This window comes from Oratosquilla oratoria, chromosome 9 (genome assembly GCF_046742065.1).
Source record: "Oratosquilla oratoria isolate Oo_2021 chromosome 9, ASM4674206v1, whole genome shotgun sequence".
Classification (NCBI taxonomy): Eukaryota; Metazoa; Arthropoda; class Malacostraca; order Stomatopoda; family Squillidae; genus Oratosquilla; species Oratosquilla oratoria.
Genome location: NC_134785.1, coordinates 57,711,908 through 57,719,407, shown reverse-complemented (window position 1 = coordinate 57,719,407; position 7,500 = coordinate 57,711,908). Strand labels below are relative to the sequence as shown.

Genomic DNA, 7,500 nt, shown 5'->3' with positions numbered 1-7,500 from the left:
CGTGGCGATGTTGATATCGAGCGAGTGAGGAAGTCTTTGGCGTTGTTGATACCGAACAAGTGAGGTTTTGGTGATGTTAGTGCCGAGCGAGTGAAGCCAGTTATCAAAAGTAAGCAGAACGAGCGAATGGAAATGATTCTGACCTGGAAAGAAGAATCTCTGTCTTGACTGATTGAGATGACCAGCGTCAGGATGGCAGGAGGCACTGGTGGTTTTACGTAGGGCAAAGTGTTCTTTGTCTGAACTAGGGGTCAGCTAGCTCGTTAGCACTAAACGAGGTGGCTCACTCCCTTAACCAGCAGTTCATTCATAGCACCAAGATAGAGGCTCCATGCTACGATTTTACTTCAGAACCTGCCCTGATAAGGTTTCTTTCACGGAGCCTACTCGGAGTGTGTGCCCGAACTAGGTTCCTCCTCTGGATTTTGTGAGGAGAGTATCTTGATACTGGGTGCTACTAAGTAATTGCCCTACAGGGTTCCTATTACGGAACGTACCCAGGATTTCTACTTTGGACTACAGCGGAACTTCGGGACGAGTGCCCGGAACGTTCGTCTGAAGAGGTGAATCATTTATCCAAAAATGAATCGTGGAGAACCTTGGGGTCGTTTCAATTTGGAAACGCTGAACAAGGCAATATGCCTCACCCGTGATACGCCGATGTGCTTTACTGAAAGTCTCTGTGGTTCTGTTAGGGCGTGCTGGTGTTATATGCCCTTTCATGTGTTACCCGGCGAAGTGTGAAGGGTCTTGCGTATCACGCGAACGAGTTTTTTTTAGTGTATTAGGTTACTGAATGTAAAATATCAGTGTGATAGGTCACCGTTGACCCTGTACCATCTTGTTTAGATGTGTCTTTTACGGTGTCATTAGATGTCATAAATATTTATGTATCTCACGTCTATTAACACCTTTTTGATACATTCTATTGCACGTTGACACATTTTTATAATCAAGATATCTAAATCCTGTGAAGTGTACAGGACAAAGCAACGCTATTTTCAAATTGTCAAGTCTTCTGTGCTACAAGAATATACATGACATCTGAGCCAGTGAGGACAAGGCTCAAGGAGAAGCACTTAAGCAAACTTTGGTTCGAATTTTATGTTAAATATTGTGGCTAATGAGTATTATTTGTGTCGGCATGTAAAACACTCGAGAAAGTAACAAACATGCACTGAGCTTGAAACTGAAAAGTAACCTAGTCTGTACACTGAAAATGACATCATTGTCGACGTCCAAATGCCATTCACATGTACTCGTAATTGTCGACCTTTATATTCAATGATTGAAATTCACATGTAACGGTCACCAGTCTTCTGCAACGTTCGATACTAAAATGTAACGGTCAACATTTCAAAGTAACGGTCGAGACTCGTATGAAGTATTTGGTTCTGTGTCGAGATATCGTGTGATAGTGGTCTCATGAAATACTGTGTTTGAGTCAAGCCTTAGGAGATGGGCACGTATCACGGACAGAAAGACGACGCCAATACGAGGAAGTGACGGTTTGGAGCGAGTAACCGTCACAATCAGCTCGACGCGGTTGAACCGACAACGTTGCTGCTGTAGTGGCCTTTTGACCACAGCAGTACGATCCTCCTCTCAAAATATCGTCAGGATGTTGGTGCTGATCTTCTCTACCTAATGCTCTCTTCATTTAACGACTAGAATTAGGTAAGTGGAGGTTTTGATATTATGTGGAAGGGTAAGGGACGGGTGACAAGGGGGGAATGGGCCTTTGGGATTATGTCAAATATGATGGATACTAATAACAACGTGTGAGACTATTTGTTCTTTTAAAAAGAAGAAGACGAAGAAAAAGTTACGTGTAGTTGGAGGTCTGCCTTATGAGTACAAATGACCTTTGTTTCGGCTTCCCACTGTCGTCAGTGATTGCCATTTGCCTCTGCTTTTCTAGCACAAAGGTTAACGGTGACATCACCTAAGACTCACAATAACCTCCTCATTAAGATAAGATTCCCCAACACGAATATCCTATGGTGTTTACTAGAATGAAATTTTGTCAGGTATCGTTCTGAAAGGTCCACCAAGAATGATCTCGTTTGGAATTGGCCATGATAAAGACTGTAGAGCACTTCGCTGTATCGAAGGTGTGAAACGATAAATTCCATCCGTTGAATAAAATTACCTGACGGACGGTAGCCCGGAAATATATATATAAGGACGACCGCCTTCGTTACTGTTGTTGGTTTACCCGAAGTCGTTTATATTTCTGCCTCCTGCCACCGTCGTTTTTATTCAGCCGAGGAGAATCCTTTCCATGGTTATTGTCTCGATTAAACCCATCTTAATTAGTTTCAATAAACGCGGCAATTAAACCAAGAAGACCCTTTCCGGAGTTATTGTGTTGAACTCGTCTTTCGACGAAACACGGCAAACATCTCGTGCACTGACACTCCACACACATACAAGAACGGCGACGGCTCACGCAACGAGTCTTTGAGATTCTTGTACTGTCTACCTGAGGCTTCACGGCAACCATTATCAGTTTTTATTAATCCTTTCGTAGGTCTCATGTTTAAACGCGACAGTGCAGTCTGTGTCGTGTTAGTATCGGATTGTTTGTGTGTCCCAGGATGGTATTGGTATCACTACTATTACTACTACTACTACTACTAATAAAATTAATAATACATACATACATACATATACCAAAGGCTTTTCCCCCTTACATGGGGGGTAGCCAAAAAGAAAAAGGCATAAAAATCCCTCCCACCCATTTCATTTCCCATATATTTCACTCCCCTCCACCCTCCTCCCTCCCTCCCTCCAATCTTGATAATAATAATAATAACAATAATAATAATAATAATAATAATAATAATAATAATAATTAATGATAATAATGATAATAATGATAATAATAATAATAATAACAATAATAATAATAATAATAATAATAATAATAATTAATGATAATAATGATAATTATCAATAATGATGATAATGATAGTGATGATATTGATATCAATAATGATATCAATAATGATATTAATAATGATTTATATTAATAATGATATTAGTAATGATTTATATTAATAATGATATTGATAATGATATATGAATAATGATGATGATGATGATGATAATAATGATAATAATAATGATGATAATAATGATGATAATAATAATGATAATGATAATCATGATGATAATAATAATGATCGATAATGATCGATAATGATGATAATAATGATGATGATGATGATGATGATGATAATGATAATGATAATGGTAATGATAATCTTAATGATAATGTTAATGTTAATAATAATGTTAATAATAATGATATTGATAATGATATTAATAATGATAATGATATGATATTAATAATGATATTAATATTAATAATGATATTAATAATGATAATAATAATAATAATAATAATAATAATTATAATGATAATTATGATAATGATAATAATGAGTATGATAATAATAATAATAATAATAAAAATAATAATAATAATGATAATAATAATAATAATAATAATAATAGTAATAATAATAATAATAATAATAATAATAATAATAATAATAATAATGATAATAGTAATAATAATAATAATAATAATAATAATAATAATAATAATAATAATAATAATTAATAATAATAATAATAATGATTTTGATAATAACAATAATAATAATGATAATAATGATAATAATAATGATAATAATAATAATAATAACAATAATAATAATTAATAATAATAATAATAATAATAATGATGATTATGATGATGATGATGATGATGATGATGATGATGATGATGATGATGATGATGATGATGATGATAATGATAATAATAATAATACATACATATACCAAAGGCTTTTTCCCCCTTACAAGGGAGGTAGCCAAAAGCAAAAGCATAAGATTCACTTCCACCCATTCCATCCACACATCTCCACTCCCATTAACCCCCTCCCTCCCTCTTATCTTGGCCACTACTGGATGACGGGTCATTCCTGCATCTCGCCCACTGCCCTGGGTCAGAAGCAATGTAGCAAGACTCAGCACATCCACCGCAAGGCCGCTTAATTTAATCGGCGAGCCCCCCTCTCCGTCCCCTAATGCAGAAAAAGAGAAGAGGGAGAGAAATCTCATCGGGCTGATTCAAAATATCTTTCACACATACTCCATCACCCCCCATCTCCTACCCTCTCCCTTCCATGCATCACAACATCACCCATACACAGCCATTCTCCACTCACTCCTGTCTGCTACATTCCTTCCTCAACAGACATTCCACTTTTTCCCAATGCCTCTTTTACCCCATCCATCCATCTCATCCTTGGTGGCCCCCTCATGTTCACACCTTCCACCTCTGCCTTCCACATCTCTTTTACTAATCTTTCTTCACTAATTTTTTCCATGTGTCCAAACCATCCCAATAGTCTTTCATCAACCCTATCTCCCAACTTTTTTTTCCACCCCGACTCTCCTCCTCACCTCGATTCTCACTCTATCCAGCCTAGTAACCCCAACCATAATTCTCAGGCATTTCATCTTATCACATTTAAACTCTTCCCCTCTTCCTCTCTTATGTTCCATGTTTCTGCTCCATACAGTGCTGTCGGCACAATCACTCCTTCATACAATCTCTTCTTACCGTCCATTCCCAGATGCCTATTTCTCATAATACTTTTCAGTCCCCCAAGGCATTTACTTCCTTCTCTCAATCTACATTCCACCTCCACCTCCATTCCTCCTTTTCCCACCACAGTCGCATCCAAGTATCTAAGGCTCTCTGCTTCCTACAGTCTCTTTCCCTTGGCGCTCACTTCCAATTTGCTGTCACATTCTCCCATTGTACATCTCATCACCTTGCCCACATTTATCTTCAACTTCCGTCTTTCGCACCCCTTCCCAAACTCTGTCACTAACTTCCTTAATCCCTCCTCTGATCCTGCTACAAGCGCAGTGTCGTCCGCAAACAATAACTGGCTTATCTCCCATTTTTCTCCGTTTTCTTAAACAATCTCCTCTCCCCGGCCCATTACCCTTGCGTTTACCTCTCGTACCACCCCATCCATGTACAAATTGAACAACCATGGTGACACAACATATCCCAGGCGATGTCCCACCTTTACCTAGAACCACTTACTCTCTCCATTTCTAATTCTAACACACGCTGCACTACTCTCGTAAGAAAAAAATTGGCTGCTCTTAATAGCTTTTCTCCTTCCTCATATATCTGCAATACCTCCCACAGTGCCTTCCTGTCTTCCCTGTTATAAGCTTTTTCTAAATCCATAAAGGCTCCCCCCCCCAAAAAAAAAAAAAAAAAAATCCTTACTTTTTCCTAAAGCTTTCTCAAATATCCATCTTTCAAAAAAATATGATCCACGCAACCGCTACTTGTCCTAAACCCACACTGTTCCTCACCAATCACTTTTTTTTCCTCTCCTAATCCTCTCAGTCAAAACTCTCCCATAAGCCTTCCGAACTACACTCAACAAACTGATCCCACTGAAACTACTACACTCACAAATGTCCTCTTTTTCCTTTTACTTACATACATACATACATACATACATACATACATACATACATATATATATATATATATATATATATATATGTATGTATAACTGAAGGTGGAGGAAGTATACGAGGAATAATGGAAGAATTTCACTGCCTTAACGTTTCGACCCTTAGGGTCTTGATCACAAAGTTTAACAATAAAGACATGGACATTTTATACACAGTCATGTCATCTCACAGGGTGCCTAGGAAAGGTCGTCGTCCTCGGAACATTTGTCCGTTTGTTTTCTTCGACTACCAATAAACTTGTAGCTCTTGCCAAGCATATAAAACCATCTCTATGGTTGATGTTATTATTAGCATTAATATAGACTGCTTCTATTGTTTTTCTCAATTTCTTCGTTGAACCTTTATTTATTATAATTGTATTGTCCCAGTGCATCTGTTACGTTTCGAACGCATGTCCACAGCTGTTAGTAAGGTAGAAGAGTTAGAGTCATAAGAACATAAGAATGAAGGAGACTGCAAGAGACCATGAGGCCTACACTAGGCAGTTCCATGTCCATTACCACCTATCATTACCACCCATAAAGTTGTCTAATCGTTTCTTAAAACAACTGATAGTTTCAGCGCTCGCTACATGGTTACTGAGTCTATTCCATTCGTTGACCACACTATTTGTAAACCAGTTTTTGCCTATTTTCTTCTTAAATCTAAATTTGTTCAGTTGCAATCCATTACTGCGAGTCCTGCCCTGTTGTCTTAATATGATGACCTCATTTGCGTCATATTTGTAAAAGCCTTTGATCCACTTAAACACCTCTATTAGATCACCCCGCACTCTGCGTCTTTCCAGAGTGTAAGTTAAGGTGTCTAAGCCTCTCCTCGTAAGGTAAATTTCTGAGCCCATGTATCATTTTGGTCGTTCTCCTCTGTACTGATCCTACTGACTTGATGTCCATTCTATACGACGGAGACCAAAACTGTACTGCATAGTCAAGGATGGGTCTAACTAACGCTAGATGGAGTATGATAATTACCTCTGCACTTCTATTCGTAACTGTCCTAGCAATGAAACCCAATCTCTGTTAGCTTTATTCCTGGTGTTAATATACTGTTTCCTGGATTTAAGGTCAGAACTCACTCGAACTCCCAAGTCTCTCTCGCACTCGGTTTTATCTAAAAACGTGTTATCTAATCTATATCTACTTTTTGGGTTGTGTAACCGTACATTTAACACATTGCACTTTGAGATATTAAAGTTCATTTGCTACTTCACCGACCATGTGAACACTTTGTTAAGATCATCCTGCAGAATCTCGGTGTCGTCTCCTGACCTAATTTGGCGTCCTAATTTAGTGTAGGAAATTATCCTGCACCACATCTAAGAAAAGTTTTTGCTTCCTGAACTCCTATTAAAAATTCCCAGTCAATGTTTCTAGGATTGAAATCTCCCATGATCACAACGTTTTTGTACTGGGACGCCCTGTGAATTTCATGAATCAGGGGATCAGTCTGCTCAATAATGAGGTTAGGAGGTTTATACAAGACGCCAATAATAAGTTTCTTATTCTTGCCTAAAATCTCCACCTAAATAGATTCTGTACTATCTTCTTCCTTAATCGAATTGTATACAAGACGCCAATAATAAGTTTCTTATTCTTGCCTAAAATCTCCACCTAAATAGATTCTGTACTATCTTCTTCCTTAATCAAATTGTTGATAATACAGTTTATTGTATTTTTAACGAAAAGTGCCACTCCCCCACTTCTGCCAACCCTGTCCTTGTGAAAAAAACTTATATCCTTCTATCTCGATTTCCGGAAGGAAATGTCTATCAGTCATATTGATCTAGGATTCAGTAATAGCTATGATATCAAATTTCTCTGCGCATGCTTAACATTTTCTTTATCTATTACGCTTCTGCTGTTTGTATAGTAAATTTAGTTTATCCTTCCTCCACCTGATTAGGTGATTCTTTACACA

General features: G+C 37.6%; 1 protein-coding gene across 2 annotated transcripts in view; it reads left to right on the top strand.

Annotated features, from left to right (window-relative positions):
- The first annotated feature begins 1,249 nt into the window (after positions 1-1,249).
- Positions 1,250-7,500, top strand: part of LOC143028445 (uncharacterized) — a 407,331-nt gene continuing 401,080 nt past the window's right edge. Inside the window, exon 1 of one of the 2 annotated variants that reach the window (XM_076190551.1) lies at positions 1,250-1,677. The gene's annotated coding sequence lies outside the window, so the exon portion shown is untranslated. The remainder of the gene's footprint in view (positions 1,678-7,500) is intronic. The other variant, XM_076190555.1, reaches the window with a different exon arrangement.